Raw genomic sequence first — 21933 nt, 5'->3', positions numbered from 1 at the left:
CGAATCGGATCAGTGCTACAGAAAGGGGGCTGCAGAGAGACCCCGAGCCCTCCCACCACTGAGGGCAGAGCAATGGTGCCTGGCTTGAAACAGGCCGCGGACCTTCTCTCGATCGCCCTGGTGCCGGCAGCCTGGTCCTGGTATCCTGGCCTCCACGGCCCTAGGCCACACATTTCTGTCCTTGTCATCTTCCCAGTTTCTGGCATGTTGCTATGGCAGCCTGCACAGACTGAGACGGCTCCTTGGCATGATTATCAATGACAATTCATCCTCAGATAAAAAGTACTAGCCACCAAGCAGGAGAGCAAGCCCTGCATCCAGAGAAGAGCTCTGTGAGAGACAGCGGGAACACCCAGACTGACGTTATAGCAAATTTGGAAACAGATGAAATAGACTCTTTTCTAGAACAATGAAACATTCCAAAACTCACCAAGAAGAAACAGAAAATCTGAAGGCTCCTGTATGAGGTACGACGTTTAGCACCAAATGACGAGCCTTTCTATCCTGAAGGCTTTCCTGACGAGTCCTTCAAACATTCACGAGGCAAATAAGACCAGACTTACACAAACTCTTTCGGAACAGAGGAGAAAGGGTGTGAGTTCTCTACTCATTTTCTGAGGCCAAGATAAACATGTTACCAACATCTACCAAAAACACTGCAAGAAAGAAAACGAAAGAACCACATCTCTCTCCTGAATATAGACGCACAACACAATTGGTTAGCAAGTGAAATTAAACAGGACATAAAAATCCAAAGGTCATGTGTCTTGCTGGAAGGAAGATTCGTTTCACCCTGGAAAATTCATCAGTGAAATGCGCTACATAAACAGCAAAAACCAGAAAAAAGACACAGGGCCGCTTTCATAAACGGGTTGACGTTGGATACCTATTCACGGTAAAAATCATCAGCAACTCAGGTGAAAGGCAACTTCTTGAACCTAAGAAAAGATACCTCTCCCGCCCCAAAAATGTACACAAGTGCCGTATTTAATGGTGACAGAAGACAAGGCTGTCCGTTGTGTTTTCAAGAACATACCGGAGGAGAAGCGAGGTTGTAATTGTTCATAGTTGACATGTTTTTGTACATAGAATATCCAAAAGGAATTAAAATCCTGAGAATTAATAAGTGTACAAGCATCAAGCTACTGGATAAACAGCAAGAATCAAAAACACGTGTATTTCTGTGTAATAACAAACCAGTTAGAAAAAGATATTTCGAATACCATTAGAGCAGTGTCAAGAACATCAAGGGGCACCTGGCTGGTTCAGTCAGTGGACAGTGGGACTGTCGATCTTGGGGTTGTATGTTCGAGCCCCACATTGGGTATAGAGATTAATTAAAAATAAAAAAATCTTAAAAAAAAGAAACCCATAGGATAAACCTAGCAACAGGTGTGCTGAGCACGACACGTGAAATATAATCCTCATGGACAGAAATGAAAGGCCTCAGTAAATGGAGAGAAATACATACCATGTGGATTGGAAGACTCGTTACGTCATTATTGTCATTTCTTCCCAGAAAAAGTATGGCATCATATTTAACATATAAGTAAATATTTATTTAAAATTTAAATGAACCCATCCTGTTCCTTTTCGGGGAAGTACAAGAGCTGACAGTAAACAGTATGTGGATATCAAAGGGCCTAGAACAGCTGAGACCACGTTTAAGCAAAAGCAGCAGGTTGGAAGGCGCGCACTGCCAGACGGCAGACGTACCGCGACGGAGGGGCAGCGACAGCTCTGTGGTGTTGGAGCAACGGTGGGCGGATACTCCAGTGCCACAGGACAGAGTCGAGACATACATCTGGAATCAGCAGGTGCTAGATGGCTGACACGGGGACCTGCAAGCCTTTGTGGTCCTTTCCGTAAGTCCACCTGCTCCCTACGGGGAACTGCACCTCTGCTCTGATCCCCTTCCCATCCATACAATTTGATCTCCGGTGAACAGGAGTTCTAGAAGGACACTTGGGATATCACCTTCGTGGCTTTAGAGTAGGCAAAGCTTTTGAAAACAATGAAAGCCCTGACCATGAAGGATAGAATGATTAGACTTAATTAAACCGAGAACTTCTTTTCATCAAAAAGACACTTCTATTAAGAAAGTGACATACAGGGCATCTGAGTGGCTAAACTGGTTAATGTCTGCTTTCGGCTCAGGTCATGGTCCCCGGATCCCGGCATGGAGCCCAGCATTTGGCTCCCTGCTCACTGGGGAGGCTGCTTCTCCATCTGCCTCTCTCTCCTGCTCGTGCTCTCTGTCGCTCGCTCTCTCTCTCTCTCTCTCTCTCTCACGTGTGCCTGGATTCTACCTCTAATAAATAAATGAAAATTAAAAACAGAGAGAGAGACATGGGGCACCTGTATGGCCCAATTGTTTAAGCATCTGACTTTTGATTTCAGCTCAGGTTATGATCTCAGGGTGGTGAGATCAAGCCCCATATTGGGCTCACACGGGGCTGGAAGCCGAATGGAGATTCTCTGTTTCCCTCTCCCGCTACCACACCCCTCCCCCACTCGTGTGTCCACACTCTTTCTCTTTTAGAAAAAAAAGAGTGTGACCAAAAAAAAAAAAAAACAGATCAGGAAAAGACAAACAAAATTATATATTTAAATATGTGTTAGAATGAATATATATTGAACTACAAATCAATTTTAAAAATACAAGTATCTCAATAAAATATAGGTAAAAGTCCTGGAAAGGCTCTTCATAAAAGACATATATGAATGGCCAATAAACCACATTATTCAGTACAAAATTCACATTTAGTCATAATGAAAGATCCCTGCACACCCCCCAGGGTGACTGAGATTAAAGACTCCCTATATAGCAAGTGTACGTGAGTACAGAATGCAACCAACTCTCATACATTGTCAGCCCCAGATTCCCACCTTGATGACCAAGGTCACACATAAAAGGTTAGAAATAGAACCCCTGCAAGACTGACATACAGAAATCAAGGAAAATGACTCCACCCCAGGCTGAGCATCCAAGTAAGAACAGGCCACCCCACAGTGCATTAGAGCAGCCAACTACGACCTCACCACAAAGGCTGAGACAGAACACACTAGGGACAATCCACCCCTTGAGGCAGAGCCAGAGCCCCCAAAATGCTCCCCAGCCACAGCTGAGTCAGCAGCCAGGGAAGAGGAGTCCCCCCTACATCAGGGAGGGTAAGTGCCCAAGGAGCCCTCCTCACCCAGGGCTGAGAGAGCGCTCAAGGCACAATCCCCCTGCTGGCAGAGATGGACCCTGAGGAAGAGTCTCAGCTCCCAGACCTCAGAGGGAGGTTCCAGAAAGAGCCCAAACCCCCAGTGCTGAGAAGGCGCCCACGGTGAAGTTCTCCCCCTGCCCCTCGGCTCACACAGAGCCCCCCCCGGGAGAGTTTCCCTCTCGTCTTGAAGCATCAGAGGAACAGCACCCCCATTGGAGGGGGCAGAGCACCCATGAAAGTCTCCGCGGGACTAAGAGTCCCCACCAGGGACCAGCAGAACAGCACGAAAGCCCAGTCCCATCATGGCTGAGACAGAGCACCCAAGGCAAAGTGCGCCCTCGTGTCGAGCTAACCCCCAAGGAGAGTGTCTCACAGGCTGAGGCAGAAGCCCGCAGGGAGAGGAATCCCAGGGCTGAGGTGATGCACCCGAGGAAATATTCTCCCCACAGAGCTTGACATGAGAGCCAGGAAACATCCCCGCCCCTCCCCCACGCCTGCCCCGATCCCCGGAGCCCCTGCCGCCCCCCGAATCCCCACCCTCTGTGTTAGGACTCAGCACCCAAAGACGTCCCCTCACCAGCGCTGAGAGCATTACACAAGGAACATCCTCACAGAACTCAGAGACACCACCAAGGACAGATTCCTCTCCAACATGGCGGAGAGAAGCCGCCCCGAAAATGCCTCGCCCTGTGCTGAGATCAGAACCCAACCACGTGTCTCCACAGACCGAGGCAGATTCCCCAGGAAGACACCGCAGCCAAGGGAGAGGCACCTGCAGGGCACAGAGAGAGTCCCCTGGGAGAAGAATCCGAACTCCCACGATTAAAATCCTGACCTTGTTCCCGGAGCCTGGAAGCAACTCACACAGTGGCAGTGAAGTTGTGGCGCTTCTCAGGTGGAACTTTCTAGAAATGTGCCCCCTGGGAGTTGCTGGATATACGCCCCCTAGGGGGTCTGGGAGGGGTATGCACAGGGAGGTGTCTGACCAGAAGGCTCATCTATTATTACTGCCCCAGGGAGGGAGGTGTAAGGGCAGCTGGGGGCCATGGGGATGTTGCTGGCCACACTGTCCTGCAGCAGCCTGCCCCCCCCCCCCGAGAAGCTGTGTGCGATGCAGAGCCTGGTGTTGGAGAAGCCCCATGCTTCCTGGGAGCCGGCTGTGCCAGAAGCAGGAAGCAAGTCTTCCCTGGACGCCTCTCTGGCGCCCCCTACAGGCAGAATTCGGTCACACACGGCACAGGAAAAACATTTATAGGAACCAGAATACTTTTTACATATCAGCGAAAGGGTTCGGTTTGAAGCTGAGAGCGGAGCAATCAAATACTGGCTGACTGTTTTAACAGAAGTAGAGGTGGATTATTTGGTCATCATAATCCTGAGGAAAGCTTAAGACCATTTGGTAAAAATTTGACTACACAAATCCACTTTGGAAGTTGTTCTTGGAGGAGAAACATATGAAGTATTTCTTGCACATAAAATGAAAGCAAGACCGCATTGCTCACCGTCATCCCATCTATTCAACACTCCCCACAGCAGTCCTGCCTGGCACCTTAAGATGGTTAACAGGGCTGTGCCCACAGAGGAAGCTCTCAGATTGTTCAGTGACAGATGAGCCCCAGGAGAGGTGCTTTTCAGGGAGTCACCAGGCACATCAAATAGTGACAATTGTCTGGGAATAGAGATTTGTGGGGGACTCCAATCAGTTTAGTCCCCTCCAGTGGCCGACAGGTCGCTGGTGTTCAGAGCTTTGTAGACATGAGGTCATTGGTTTCAAGGCCACCATGGAGCTGAAGAGAGGGCGGTGGGAACAGTTCTGGTCACAACAGCCCAGAGCTGACTGTCACTGTAGGGATGGAGCCATCCTTCTTGAGTGAATGCTCTTCCAGTTGTTGCTGGGCATGGGTGAATTTGCACAGTTCCGAAACCAGTTATTAAGACAGGGTTTGCCTGTGTTCTCATTGCCTGTATGCTAGAGTGAATTTTCACAGGTCTTCCTCCACCAATGCAGAAGTGCCTCCTCTTACAGGTTACATTTTAAATAAGTTTTATATCCACTGCATCTGACTGTAAATTATTTATATTGCTTTCCTTTTTCTTCTGGAAAGGATCTACCATACACAGTACCCGCATACTGTGAAAACTACCTGAAAACCAGGCCTCCCGGATTGCTTCTCTAGCCAACTGGTTCCTTGAAATGCACATGAGGATGTGGGTGCAGATTCAGAGAATGTTATTGGTTTTTCATTTTGTGTAACAAATTACCCAAATTCAGTGGCTTCAAAAGTTCCCCCAAACACGGTGGCTGAAACAACACCCATTTCTTCTTTCTTCTATCACATTTCTGAAGCCCCGAATTCGGGTTCATCTTGACTGTGGTCTCTGCCTCGGGGCTTAAAAAGCTGACTCACGAGTGTGGCCAAGCCAAGCTGTCTTGTGAAAGGCCAGGGGTGACAGTGGCCTCCACACTCGGTCAGCATTGTTGGCACAACCCAGATTCCTGCCACGTGTGAGTATCGTCCCTGGGTTCTCGACGGCCGTGAGCTGCAGGCCACTCTCACCTTTCAGAGCCTGCCGTCAGGTCCCCCCTCGGGTGGCCCCGTCATCTTCAGGGTGGCGAGGGCACAGACCCCATCGTCCCCATGCAAAACTCTCCTTACTTGCAAACGTGTAGTTTCACACAGGAAGGTCGGCAGAAGGTGTCAAAGTAGAGAACAACGCGGTTGAATATTTTGGAATGAATTTGGTGGTTGATGTGTTTGTGCACAAAATGACTGACCTCTTAAAAGATCCCAGGAGATGACTGAAAGTCCCAGTGCTTTCCTATTTTACAATTGAATTGAACTCAGAGGTCAATATGACGTTGGGGGTCATAATTCTATTGTAGACTGTTGATAGAGCTGCTAACTTAGCTGGTTATAAAGAACACTTCTGTGTCATCCTTCTCTTTAAAATTAGAATCAAATGTTTCATGCTTCTAGGAAAATACTTTAAATGTGGCACGTGTTGAGAATAAAAGAAGCAAAATGTGTGTTCTTGCCTCTTGATTATACACCAGATGTGGCTCTTCCCGACCAACATTTCTGATTATTCTGTATGTTCACACTAAAGATAACGTCACGACAGTAATTGACTTGGCTGAAATGAAGAGAAAAAGCTGGCTATAGCCTAGCGGATAAACATGTTTATACATTATAAGACGATGACATTGGGCTAAAATGCTCAGGCCAGGGACACGGTACGGGACCGAGTAGGACAGGTACATACAAGTGTACAGAAAGGCTATTATGCCTGCAAGAGTGATTGTGCCAAATTTGTATCTTGATGGGCTCATTTTTTGATGATAACAACTGGCCGAGTAATATTCTTTATGTCTGTGAGAAAACTATATTTAAGTACAAACTGAGACATGATAAGGCATCAGACCAAATGCAATCAGGACAGTATTGCACACCAATTAGAGACTTCCACCGAAATTTTTTAACATTTATTTATCTATTTGAGAGAGAGAGAGAGAGAGAGTACATAGCTGTGAGTGGGCGTGGGGGCGGGGGGGTGGCAGGGGCAGAGGGAGAGGGTGAGAGAGTATCTCCATCCAACTCCCTGCTAAATGCAGAGCCTGTCCCGGGGTTCCATCTCATGACCCTGAGATCATAACCTGAGCCAAAACCAGGAGTTGTGCATTCAACCGACTGAGCACCCAGCCGCCCCGAGACTTGTACAAATGTTTAAAAGATATGATATCAAATGACATAAAGGCATTATACCAAAGCAAAAGCATATTGTGAAATGGACTACAGTTATCTTACGTAACTTATGTAGGTGGGATGGTATTATGAACAAAGCAGAGAAAGGTAATTTAGCTCTACAACCATAAATCATGACTGTATATAAAGCCGTATGCTTAAAGGAAAGTCTATTCCCTTGCTTGCATGAATGAAAGAAAGTAACTGAAAGTGTGTTTGATGACCGTGTAGCCATAGCAAAGATGGGAACATATTTCTTGAGTATCCGGTGAAGGGAAGATAAATATAGACCTTAGAAATGCACAAATCACCAGATGCAAGTTTCAGTTTCAAAGGGGAAAGAGTACATATCAAATAGAAAATAAGGAGATTACAAATGTACTAATTTCACATTTGAAACAGAGATATTTCTGATTAAATGAAATGCCCTCGAGGCTTGGAGTTTTTAACGAGGAAAATGTTACTTTGCATGACTACATCCGATTTACAAAAGGAATCTACTAGTGTGATTCATAAATGTGCTGACGATATAAGTTCTTTAGAAATTTTATCGATAGTAATTAGTTTAAGGCAGAGTCAATGTCTAGACCCTGAAACACATCAAAATCGTATATGGATCTTATAAATCTGACTCATGAGTTTTCCTTTGTCCACTCTTGTCCAAACGTACAAGTAGCTTTGAGATTTTCTGAACACCAATCACAGCAGCATCCTGCAAAAGAACTGTCAGGAAGCTTAAGTTAAATAGAAATCATTAGAGATCATTAATTGGCAAGAGAAGTTGGCGCAGACGAAAATTTGCTCATCAAAAATGACTTTGGCAACAAAGCATACTTTGAAAATACGATTGATCAGTTTGCTACCACGAAAGCCAGAAAGTCAAATTATAATAAACTCTGTTTGGGTACAAGAATATTCAAATTGAAAATAAAATTGTAAGTTAAGCTACACCTACTTTTCATTTTTACAATATCTTTTCAATGACTTTTGAAAATATATTTACTTACTTATTGTAATTCCAATATAATTAACATAGTGTTATATTACTTCCAGGTGTACAATATAGTGATTCAATGAATTTACACATTACTTAATGCTCATCATGGTAAGTGGGCTCCTAATCCCCTTCACCTATTTCACCCACCTCTGCACCCCCTCCCCTCTGGTAACCACCACTTTGTTCTCTATCCTTAAGAGTCTGCTCTTTTGTCTGTCCCTTTTTTCTTTGTTCATTTGGTTTGTGTCTTAACTTGTACATATGAGTGAAATCATATGTTATTTGTCTTTCTCTGCCAAATGAACAAAGAAGAGGTGGTACATACTACTGAGGGTCTTACTTTAGATGGCTGACACAGCGCCGCTCTGAGGAGGTGGCATTTAAGGAGAGAGGAGAAGGGTGACAAGACTTGGGAAGGGGAGTTGAGGCAGTGGGAAATCCAGCTGCAAAGGCCCCTGAATGGGCGCAGGATGCCACATGCAGGGAAGCAGGAGGCAGGGGTGGCTGCAGCGCAGGGATGGGGGAGAGGTGGGGGGTCCCAGGTGTGCTTGGCCAGATGCACGGCTCTTTTCAACTGCACCTTCCGCGATTGCACTTGTCTGTCCTTCCCGGCTGAATGGTTCAATGTCATGGTTAAAGCAGTTTAAACAGGGGTCTGTGCATCCCACTGCTGCCCACACGAGGGACTTTTGCTAGAAGGGGATAACTCTATTTCTCTAAGTTCCCTGACCATCATGTTTAGTGATTATGTGAATTTAAAAATGAACCCGTGGAAAGTCGGCTTGAACCAGATGATCAGGTGTAGGTGGAGGCCTGCTGCACATCCAAGGGCACAATAATGTGGGACCCTGATTTTTGATCTTCAGAGATGATCTACTTGTTATGCGAAAGCTCTTTCCTGAACCATCAGGGTAAGTTGTCCTAGAGGCAGGACTGGGAGATTAACATCCCAAGGTTAATTTCACACCCCTCATCAAGGCTCCTAAAACCATTCTCTGGCTCCAGAGGCCCTGCTGCTTCTCAGTTCCCGATCATTAGAGTTGGCCTTACCACTTCCTGAGAGGGCCACCATGCCTGTCCCCTCACCTGCCTTGGCCTGAATCTCCTCACGACACAAGGGCTAAATAATCTCTACTCCAAAAATCCTGTGCAGGAGTGGAAGAACTCAGACATTCTGAGTGTGCTCAGGGCCTGGACTCAGTGGCACCCAGAAATTTGTGGGTTCATGCTGAGGGTGATGAGGAGTCATCTCTGGCTTCCTTAATGCTGTGTGACCACTACAGGGAGTCGAACATTGGGGAACCCAGAGTACAAGAGAGACACTGTCAATGTGCAGAGAGCTACACTACAGGCTGACATGCTCTTGGGGGGCAGGACCACCATCCCTAAGCGGATGTGGGCTTTAACTTTCAGCAGACTCTCTGATGTTAATGTGAACTGGTTTCCTGAGTCAGTCCCCTTGGAGGGAGACGTTGTTGTTCTAGGTGCAGGCGTTCAGAAGTAAGGCCATCCTTTTTTCCTTGATCCACTCCGTGTTGCAGAAACAGTCTGCCTAGGAGCACTCAGCCTTCTGTGCTGGTCTCTCGAACCCAGGAGGCCTCATGCTGTACTTGGAGATCAAAGAGAGTCTTGCCATGCACTTCACGAAAATTAAAAAAGGAAAAGTTCACTAAGTTGAGGTCAAGAGTCCAGAAGGTGGAGCTCTCACACCCTACCATCTGTGGCTAATTGTGAATCCAACAGGAAGAGAGGACCCTTGCAAATTCGTACTACTTGAGCTACTGCTTTGTAATCACAGCAGAAGGAAGAAAGCTTTTCCTCCTTGCCCAAGCCGCCCAGCCAATGAGGAACAGTCACAGCTCAACCAATGAGGGACAGTCATAGCTTAACCACTGAAGAACAGTCACAGCCCCGCCACGAGGGACCCTCAGCCAAGCCAATGAGGGACAGGCACAACCCAGCCAATGAGGGACAGTCAAGCTCAGCCAAAGAAGGACAGTCAGAGCCTATCCAATGAGGGACATTCACAGCTTACCCAGTGAGAGACAGGCATACTTCAGCCAATGAGACACTGTCACAGTTCAGACAATGATGGGCAGTCACAGCCCATCCAATGAGGACAGTCACAGCCAAGCCAATCAGGGAAAGGCACAGGCCATCCATTAAAGGATAGTCACAGCTCAGCCAATGAGGGACAGCCACACCCTAGCTAATGAGGAGCACTCAAGCTCACCCAATGAGGGACAGTCACAGGTCAGCCAATGAGGGACAGACCCACCCAACCATTAAGGAATCGTCACATCTCAGACAATGAGGGACAGTCACATCTCAGACAATGAGGGGCAGTCACAGTTCAGCCAATGAGGGACAGTCAGAGCATAGCCATTGAGAGATGGTCATAACTCAACCAATGAGGGACAGTCACAGCCCAGCCAATGAGGGATAATCACATCAAGCCAACGAGGGACGGTCATGCTCAGCCAATGAGAGACAGTACCAGCACAGTCAAAGAGGAACAATCACAGCCAAGCCAATGAGGGAGAGTCACAGCCCAGGCAATCAGGGAACGTCAAGCTCAGCCAATGAGGGAAAGTCACAATTCAGCCAGTGATGGACAGAGCCCAGCCAATAAGGGACATTCACAGCTCAGCCAATGAAGGACTGTCATGCTCAGCCAATGATGGACAGTCACAGCTCAAGGAAAGGGGGACAGTCACAGCTCAGCCAATGAAGGATAATCAGAGCCCAGCCAGTGAGGGACAACCACACCCAATCTAATGAGGGATAGTCAAGATCAGCCAATGAGGGATAGTCACAACTCAGCCAAGGAGAGAGAGTCATAGCCTAGTCAATGAAGAACAGTCAACCTTAGGCAAAGAGGTACAGTCACAGCTCAGCCAACGAGGGACAGTCATAGCACAGCCAGTGAAGCACAGCCACACCCAAGCCAATGAGGGACAGGCACAGACCGTCCATTCAGTAATAGTCACAGCTCAGCCAAGGAGCAACAGTCATAGCCCAGCAAATGAGGAGCAATGAAGCTCAGCCAAAGAGGGACAGTTACACTAAGCCAATGAGGGAAAGTAACTGCCTAGCCATTGAGGGATAGTGACAGCTCAACAAATGACGGACAGACACACCCAAGCCAATGAGAGACAGTCATGTTCAGTCAAATAGGGATAGTTACAGCTCAGGCAACGAGGGACAGTCACAGCCTGCCAATGAATGATAGTCACAGCCCAGCCAATGAGGAACAGCAACATCCAAGCCAACGAGGGACAGTCATGTTCAGCCAATGAAGGACAGTCATATCCTAGCCAATGAGGAAGAGTCAGAGCCAAGCCAATGAGTGACAGGCAAGCTCAGCCAAGTTGGGACAGTTACAGCTCAACGAGAGAGGGACAGTCACAGCCCAGCCGATGAGGGACAGCCACACCCAATCAAATGAGGGACAGTCAAGCTCAGCCAATGAGGGACAGTCACAGCTCGGCCAATGAGGGACAGTGACAACTCAGCCAATGATGGACAGTCACAGCATAGCCATTGAGGGACTCTCACAGCCTTGCCAATGAGGGACAGTCACATTCTAGCCAATGAGATACCACTCTATTTCTAAAACCCAGCTTCTTCCAGTGGACCCTTCTTTACAGCTGCCCCCCTCCTCTAACAAGAGCCGTCCTGTCTTTTGTTCTCTGGGCCCAGCGTGTGGTTTTGTGGTAGCTTGCTTGTCCTGGATTTTTATTCTCTGCTTTTCCCAAATAAATGCATTTTGCTGGCAAAATAGCTGACAGTTTTATTTTTAAGGTTCACAACTTCTTCAGTTGGGAAGGAAAAGTCCTCACCCTTGTTAGTCTTCAGATCTCAATTTACTAAGGAATTCAGGTTCCCCTTTTGAAACAAGGGCGCGGTATTGCACCCTTCTCAAGAGCACACGCCATGGAGTGAGGGACTCCCGGGTTTCACTCTGGCTTCAGCTCCCAGGCAGCTGTCTGACCTGGAGCAAGGCCATGCTCTCTGGGGGCTCAGTGTCCTCAGGTGTTCAGTGGAAATCGAGGCCTCTGCCTCATAAGGAGGCTGTGGGGTTGAGGGGAGCAGGATGGGAAGAAGCCATAGCCCACCTTGACACGTTTGAGGCACTCTGGGAAGGTTCTCCTCAGGCTCAGTGCTGCCTGTAGGAGACAGTCATGGCTCAGTACCTCAGGGATGCGAAGGATCTGGGCCAGAGAGAAGTGCTCGGTGGGTCATTTACTGATGGTGAGTGATCTCATTTGGGGAACACACAGAGAGCAGACTCCCCTCTGGGCCAGGGATCCCCTGAGGGACAGAAGTTTAGGCCTGTCTGACAGGTAGCTCTTCCTGGGAGTCCTCAGGGCTGAAGAGCTAAGGCAGTGGCTGAGGTAGATGAGAGCTAGGCCCTCCCGCCCCCGGCAGCTCCTGTCAGGGAGGGAGAGTGAGCAGAGAATGTCCCAGATCCAGAGTCAGATGACCAATAAGGACCAAGGCAGAGTGTGGGCCAGGGGCAGCCAGAGGCTGTGGAGTCCGGGGGCAGCACTTGGCCGAGGAGTGGAAAGAACTTGGCTGGGTGATGGGTATTAAGGAGGGCACGTGTTAAAATGAACACTGGGTGTTATACCCAACTAATGAATTGTCGAACACTACAACAAAAACTTATGATGTACTATATGCTGACTATCTGAACGTTAGTAAAAAGAGAGAGAGAGAGAGAGAGAGAGAGAGAAGAAAAATAAATTGAAGAAAAAAAGATAAAAAATAAATGAACTAAATGAAAATTAAAAAAAAAAAAAAAGAACTTGGCTTCAAGCCAGAGCTGGCTGAGTGGTTGGTCTAGGTCCATCCTTATTTGCACGTAACCTGAGGATATGTACCTAACCTCTCTGTGTTTCCACATCCCCTCCTGCAAACTGAGGCTCCTGACAGCATCAACCTCCCAGGCCTGTCATGAGGATTAGAAATAATTCATTCGGTATTTGCTAGAAGCCATTTAAGTGCCAGCTGCTTATCTACGTGTGAAGGAACAGTGAACTGGACACTTTTTTCATAGCTCTTCCATGAGACACTAGACAAGCAGAGCAACTGTCAGGTAGTGGTAAGTACTCTGCCCAAACTTGAAATAAGATGGAGAGATGCAAAAGGGTGGACAATACTTTTGATGAGGCGGTCAGGGAAGGCCTCCCTGAGGAGACATCTAATGTGAATCAGACTAAAGGGCCTTGGGAGTTAGTCCTTTCTGGCCCTGACCCCTGCAGAACACCCTCTTCCCCAAGGTGGGAGGAAAATGAACAGGCATGGACTTGAGCTGGTCTTCATGGGGCGTGAGGCTCATGTCTGTGGCTTCTAGCCTGCTCCTCATCTCTTGTTCCTGAATTTCTGCCCTGCTCCAGCATCAGATCAGGATGCGGCCTGACAGAGACCGCCGAATGAGCAAGGACCATTGCATGAAATCGTTTCCATGTAACAAATCCATACTAGCACACGCATCAACATGCATGTGCATGGACACATACAGACACGTGTCCATACGGTCTCCTACTGGTTCTCCTCAGGATGAAGCATCTCTGATACAGATTTGATACTGAGAGTGGTTCCAGAAAAACAGAATCTTGAATGTGAGATCTGTGAGTTGTTTCTGGGTTTCTGTAATTCCTTCTCTAATCTGATTCATAGAAAGGCATTATTGACCCTTTATCCAGTGGTAAATGGCACTGGTAGCTCATGGCAAGAAATGATAAAGGAGTTTCTCGAATGATCACACTTAGAGACCTGTAGTCAAGACCAAGGGTCTGGGTGACCACGTGTGTGGTAGCAGTGAGCACTGTGGTCAAAATGAGGAGTATAGTGGAAATGAATGGTTGCCTCTAAACGTGCTGAAGAACTAGGGGACAAAATGTACATGCTCAGGTCCTTAAAGACCCAGCTAAGGTGCACAGAAAGGACCCGAAATAGTCTATGATTGCCTTGAAAACAAAGCATTCTCTTCTGTAGCCTAAGAGCTGAGATTCGGGGAAAGCCAACAAAAAATCTAATCCTACAAGTGGCTGAAACAAAACACACACTATATCCCCACCTCACATGACATTTTAAGTTAATGTGATGGCACCAACTGGGAAGGAATGGGATGCTGGAACTTAGAATGGGTCATATCTGCAGACTCTGGTGCAACTGGGTCTCTTGAACCCCAAAATTCTGTGCAATGCCTTTGCAAAGAGAAACATACTTTCCACTCCCGTCTGCAGAGGTTATTTTCCCTTTGTCTGCAGACATAGATGGTCTCCCCTGAGGGAAGTGCCATGGAGGGCACTGCTGATCCTGCTTCCAAGTGACACCCACCACCTCTCAGTCATTCTAAACTCTCTAACTACACTCAAGTTCCCTCATGCCCCAAAAGTGAGGTACAAATTGTGACCCATGAGGAGTGGCAATATTCACCAAAAGATCTACATGGTTTTTTCAAACATGTTTACGTAAGAGCATGGAGAATTTGCGTAGAAATATTTTTAAGAGTGCTGTTTGCAGGTAGAAGGAAAGTAATTGTGAATGAGCTCAGATTTATGTATACGGGATCATTAAGGGAGGATGTGGATTCAACGTTATCATTTTCAGAGTTAGGGATGCCTCTCATACTTTGCTTGGTTGGTTGACGAAAGAAGTCCAAAGTGGCCTATTGAAAATTAAGGAGAAATGCCAACAACTTCCTTGGTGGACTGCACAGGAAGATACCGTTAAGCAGACTAGAGTGTTACAGTGAGTTTATCATGTAGAAGTGATTACGTGGGTTGGGAAGTCCAGAAGACACGACATTCACCAAGGTGGTGGTAGGCTATTTTCTAAGGGGAGCCCACGCATCTGTAAAGAACTCTGTGTGACTCTTCTCTTCTCTGTTGGTCAGAAATTACGGTGGGCTTGCCCTTGAGGAAGGACCATGCTACACTGCCAAATATTTATGCCGTTAATTGTTATCCCAACCTTCCCCTGCGGACCTGTGGCCAAGTACTAGCATGACAGTACACAGTGAAAAGTTTAGACAGTAATCAGAATTCTTGAAGATTACTCAATACTGGATCAGAATGACACTAATTCCAGGAGACCCAAAGCATCACGGTGGTCCACCTGGCACAGTGAGGGTCATTAATGGATTTTTATTTCGGTACTGTCTCTCAGTGGTCTCAGGTTTTCTGCTAACCCACACAGTGCTGATTGGTGGCACCATCAAGAATTTGGAAGATGCATGGTGCTAATTCTGCACATGTCCTTTTCATCTTACCTATTTGGCCTGTTTTAACCAAGTTGAAAGCAAAAAGACTATTAATGAGATGCAATGAAAAATGGAGGCTCTAACAGCTAGGATAAATGAGGCAGAAGAGAGAATTAGTGATATAGAAGACAAAATGATGGGATCCCAGAAGAAGGGGGGGCACAGAAGGTATACTGGAGTGGATTATAGTGCAGAACTTCCTTAATCTTGGAAAGGAAACAGGCATTCCAGTCCAGGAGGCACAGAAAATCCCCCTCAAAATCAATAAAAATAAGTGAACACCCTAACATATAATAGTGAAACTTGCAAATCTCAGAAACAAAGAGTAAATCCTGAAAGCAACCTGGGACAAGAGGTCTGTAACCACAAGCGTAGAAACATTACACTGGCAGAAGACCTATCCTCAGTGACCTAACAGGCCAGAAAGGACTGGCATGATATACACAGCATGCTGAATGAGAAAAAAAAATGCAGCCAAGAGTACTTTATCCAGCTAGGATGGCATTCAAACTAGAAGGAGAAATAAAATCTTCCAGGACAAACAGAAACTAAAACAATCTGTGATCACTAAACCAGCCCTGTAAGAAATATTAAAACAGATCCTTTAAGCAAAGAGAGAGCCCAAAAGTAACATAGACCAGAAAGGAACAGAGACAATATATAGAAACAGTGACTTTACAGGTAATACAGTGGCACTAGATTCATATCTTTCAATAGTTACCCTGAATGTAAGTGGGCTAAGTGCTCCAATCAAGAGACACAGGGTATCAGACTGAAAAACAGCAAGACCCATCATTCTGTTGTCTGCAAGAGACTCATTTTAGACTCAAAGACACGTCCAGATTGAAAGTGAGGGGGTGGAAAACCACCGATCATCCTAATGGACATCAAAAGAAAGCTGGGGTGGCAATCCTTCTATCAGACAAATTAGATTTTAAACAAAACACTGGGTATTAAGGAGGGCACGTATTGCATGGTGCACTGGGTGTTATACGCAAGTAATGAATCATGGAACTTTACATCAAAAACTAGGGATGTACTGTATGGTGACTAACATAACATGATAAAAAATTATTATTAAGAAAACCCCAAACACTGTAATAAGACATGAGGAAGGACACTATATCATAATTAAAGGGTCTATCCAACAAGAAGATCTAACAATTACAAGTATTTATGCCCCTAATATGGGAGCAGCCAGTTATACTAAGGAATTAATAACAGAAGTAAAGAAACACACTGATAATAATACAATAATAGGACGGGACTTTAACACCCCACTAACTGCAATGGACAGATCATCTAAGCAGAAGATCAACAAAGAAACAAGGGCTTTGAATGACTTGCTGGACCAGATGGACTTCACAGACATATTCAGAGCATTCCATCCTAGAGCATCAGGATAGACATTCCTCTCCGGCACATATGGAACATTCTCCAGAATAGATCCCATCCTGGGTCACAAATCAGTTCTCCACTGGTACCAGAAGTTTGGGATCATTCTCTGCATATTTTCAGGCCACAATGCTTTGAAGCTTGAACTCAATCACAAGAAGAAATTTGGGAAGAACTCAAATGCATGGAGGCTAAATATCATCCTAGTGAGGAATGAATTGGTGATCTCGGAAATTAAAGAAGAATTTTAAAAATTCATAGAAACAGGGGCGCCTGGGCGGCTCAGTCGTTAAGTGTCTGCCTTCGGCTCCGGGCGTGATCCCAGAGTTCTGGGATTGAGCCCCGCATCAGGCTCCCTGCTCCTCTGGGAGCCTGCTTCTTCGTCTCCCATTTCCCTGCTTGTGTTACCTCGCTCGCTGGCCATCTCTCTCTCTCTCTGTCAAATAAATAAATAAAATCTTTAAAAATGTTTTAAAAAATAAAAATTCATAGGAACAAATGAAAATGAAAACACAAATATTCAATACCTTGGGGATGTAGCAATGGCGGTCCCTAGAGGGACGTATATATCATTGCAAGCAATTCTCAAGAAACAAGAAAGGTCTCAAATACAAAACCTAACTTTTCACCTAAAGGATCTAGAGAAAAAAAAATTAAGGAAAGCCTAAATCCAGCAGGAGAAGAGAATTAATAAAGATTAGAGCAGAAATCAATGAAATAGAACCCGAAAGAATAGTAGAAGAGATCAATGATGTAGGAGCTGGTTCTTTGAAAGAATTAATACGATTGATAAGGGCACATGTTGTGATGAGCACTGGGTGCGATAGGCAACTAATGAATCGTTGAACACTACATCAAAAACTAATGATGTACTGTATGCTGGCTAACTGAACATAATTAAAAAACAACAAAAATAAAGTAAAATACAGCATGTACATTCAAAGTTTAAAACAGACAAACAAACAAAAAAAAAAGATTGATAAACAGCTGGACAGACTTATGCAAAAGAAAAGAGAAAGGACCCAAATAAATAAAATCATGAATGAAAGGAGAGCTCATAACCAACACCAAAGAAATACAAACAGTTATAAGACCATATTATGAGCAACTATACACCATCAACATAGGCAATCTGGAAGAAATGGATGCATTCCTAGAGACATATAAACTGCCAAAACTGAAACACAAAGAACTAGAAAACCTGAACAGACCCACCACCACCAAGGAAATTGAAGCAGTAATCAAAAATCTCCCAACAAACAAAGAGTCCAGGGCCACTTGGCTTCCCAGGGACATTCTACCAAACATTTAAAGAAGAATTAACAGCTATTCTTCTGAAGCTGTTTCAAACACATAGAAATGGAAGGAAAACTCCCAAACTCTTTCTATGAGGGCAGCATTACCTTGATCCCCAAACCAGATAAAGACCCCCACAAACAAGGAAATTTACAGACCCATGTCCCTGATGAACATGGATGCAAAAAGTCTCACCAAGATACTAGCCGATAGGAACCAACAGTACATTAAAAGGATTATTCACCATGACCAAGTGGGATTTATTCTTGGGTTGCAAGGTGGTTCAACATCTTCAAATCTATCAATGTGGTATGCTATATTAATAAAAGAAAGGACAAGAACCATATGAGCCTCTCAATAGATGCAGAAAAAGCATTGGACAAAGTACAGCATCCTTTCTTGATTAAAAGTCTTCACAGTGTAGGGATAGAGGGAACATACCTCAATATCATAAAAGCCATATATGAAAAGCCCACAGCGAATATCATTCTCAATCAGGGAAAACTGAGAGCTTTTCCCCTATGGTCAGGGACAGGGCACGAATATCCAGTCTCAACACTGTTGTTTAGTATATTACTGGAAGTCCTAGCCTCAGCGATCAGACAACCAAAAGAAATAAAAGACATCTGAATAGGCAAAGAACAAGTCAAACTCTCAATTTTTGCAGATGACATGATACACTATGTGGAAAACTGAAAAGACTTCACCCCAAAATTGCTAGAACTCATACAGGAATTCAGCAAAGTGGCAGGATATAAAATCAATACACAAGAATCAGTTGCATTTCTATACACTAACAATGAGACAGAAGAAAGAGAAATTAAAGAGTCGATCCCATTTACAATTACCCCTCAATACCAGAAGATATGTACGAATAAACCTAACCAAAGAGGCAAAGGGTCTGTACTCAGAGAACTATAGAACACTCATGAAACAAATTGAGGAAGACACAAAGAAATGGAAAAACATTCCATGTTCATGGGCTGGAAGAAGAAATACTGTTAAAATGTCTACACTACCTAGAGCAATGTCTACAATCAATGCAATCTCCATCAAAATGTCAACTTCTTTCACAGAACTGGAATCAAGAATCTTAAAATTTGTATGGAACCAGAAAAGACACTGAATAAGGCAAGGAATGTTGACAAAAGAAAACCAAAGGTGGTGACATCACATTTCTGGACTTCAAGCTCTATTACAAAGCTGTAATCATCAGGACAGTATGGTACTGGCACAAAAACAGACACACAGAACAATGGAACAGAAGAGAGAACCCAGAAATGGACCCTCAACTCTATGGCCAACTAATCTTTGACAAAGCAGGAAAGAAGATCCAATGGAAAAAAGACAGTCTCTTCAACAAATGGTGTTGGAAAAATTGGATGGCCACATGCAGAGAAGAATGAAATTGGACCATTTCCTTACACCATACACAAAAATAGACTCAAAATGGATGAAAGACCTAAATGTGAGACACGAATCGATCAAAATGCTAGAGCAGAACACATGTAGGAACTTCTGTGTCCTTGGTCGCAGCAACTTCTTGCTGGACCCGTCTCCAAAGGTTAGGGAAACAAAGTCACAAATGAACTATCTGGATGTCATCAAGATAAAAAGCTTTTGCACAGTAAAGAAAAAAGTGGACAAAACCAAAAGACAACAGACAGAATGGTAGAAGATGCTTGCAAATGTCTTATCATACAAAGGGCTAGTGTCCAAACTCCATAAAGAACTTATCAAACTCAACAACTAAAGAACAAATAATCCAATCATGATATGGGCAGAATACATGAACAGACACTTCTCCAAAGAGGGCATACAAATGGGTAACAAGCATATGAAAAAAATGCTCCGCATCACCTGGCATCAGGGAAATACAAATCAAAACCACATTGAGATGCCACCTTACACCAATGAGAATGGCCAAAATTAGCAAGACAGGAAACAACAAGTGTTGGAGAGGATGTGGAGAAACGGGAAGCCTCTTACACTGTTGGTGGGAATGGAAGCTGGTGCACCCACTCTGGAAACCAGTATGGAGGTTCCTCAAGACATTAAAAATAGAGCTACCCTACAACCCAGCAATTGCACCACTAGGTATTTACCACAAAGATGCAGATGTAGTAAAAAGAAGGGGCACATGCACCTCAGTGTTCATAGCAGCAATGTCCACAATAGCCAAACTGTGGAAGGACCCGAGATGCCCTTCAACAGATGAATGGATAAAGATGCGGTCCATACATACAATGGAATATTACTCAGCCATCAGAAATACCCACCATTTGCATTGACATGGATGGAACTGGGGGGTATTACGTTAAGTGAAATAAGTCAAGCAGAGAGAGACAATTATTGTATGGTTTCACTTATATGTGGAACATAAGGAAAAACATGTAGGACCACTGGGGAAGGGAGGGAAAACTGAATGGGAAGAAATCAGAGAGGGAAAAAAGAATGAGAGACCCTGGAATTTGGGAAACAAACTGATGGTTACAGAAGGGAGGGGGCAGAGGGTGGGGTAACTAGATGATGGGTATTAAGGAGGGCATGTGTTGTGATGAGCATTGGGTGTCACATGCAACTAATGAACCATTGAACACTACATCAAATCTTAGGATGTACTGTACGCTGGCTAACTGAACATAATAATAAAAAAAAGAATATCCATCAAGTAAAGCAAATAAATAAATAAATAAACAAACAAACAAATAAATGAAATTGCAGATGTCTAACTTCACATTTGAAATGGAGATATTTCAAATTATATGATGTGTCCCCAAGGCTTGGAATTTTTAACGAGAAAAATGGTACTTTGTATGACTACATCTGATTTACGAAAAGAAGCGAGTTATGTGATTCGAAAGTGTGCTCACAATATAAGTTCTGTAGAAGTTTCATTGATAGCCATTAGTTTAAAGCAGAGACAATATCTAGACTTTGTAACACATCAGAATTGTGTTTGTATCTGATAAATCTGACTCACAAATTTTCCTTTGTCTACTCTTGTCCAATGTAGGAGTACCCTTGAGATTTTTATTGAACAACACTAATCACAGAAGCATCCTGAAAAAGAACTTTCAGTAAGCTGAATTTAAATAAAAATCATTACAGACCATCAGTTGGCAAGAGAGGTTGGTGCACATGGCAGTTTGCTCATCAAAAAGGACATTGACAAAGAAGTATAGTTTGAAAATATGATTGATGAGTTTGCTATCATGAAAGCCAGAAAGTCAAATTATACTAAATTCTATTTGGGTACAAAAATGTTCAAATCCAAAATAATATTTTGAGTTAAAGTACACCTACTTTTCAATTTTACAAAATCTCTTTAATGACTTTTGAAAATATATTTTTACTTACTTATTTTGATTCCAATATACTTTATTGTTTTCAGGTGTCTTTGCATTTTATTATCTTTATTATGTTACGTTAGTCACCATACAGTAGTTCATTAGTTTTTGATGTAGTGTTCCATGATTCATTATTTGTGTACAACACCCAAGTGTTCATTGCAATACATGCCCTCCTTAATACCCATCACCGCCAAAGGATCCTCCCACCCTCCTCCCCTCTGAAACCCTCAGTCTGTTTCCTGGTATCCATAGTCTCTCATGGTTTGTCTCCTCCCCTGATTTCTTCCCCTTCATTTTTCCCTTCCTTCTCTTAATGTCCTCCATGCTATTCCTTATGTTCCACATATGAGCGAAAACATATGATAATTGTCTTTCCCTGCTTGACTTATTTCACTTAGAATAATCCCCTCCAGTTCCATCCATGTCAATGCAAATGGTGGGTACTCATTCTTTTACATGTCTGAGTAATATTCCATTGTATATATGGACCACATCTTCTTTATCCATTCGTCTGTTGAAGGGCATCTCGGGTCCTTCCACAGTTTGGCTATTGTGGACATTGCTGCTATGAACCTTGGGGTGCATGTGCCCCTTCTTTTCACTACATCTATATCTTTGGGATAAATACGCAGTAGTGCAATTGCTGGGTCGTAGGGTAGCTCTA

The sequence above is a fragment of the Ursus arctos genome, chromosome X (assembly GCF_023065955.2).
Source record: "Ursus arctos isolate Adak ecotype North America chromosome X, UrsArc2.0, whole genome shotgun sequence".
Taxonomy (NCBI): Eukaryota; Metazoa; Chordata; class Mammalia; order Carnivora; family Ursidae; genus Ursus; species Ursus arctos.
The sequence above is the reverse complement of the archived record's forward strand: the minus strand, read 5'-3'. Positions refer to the sequence as shown.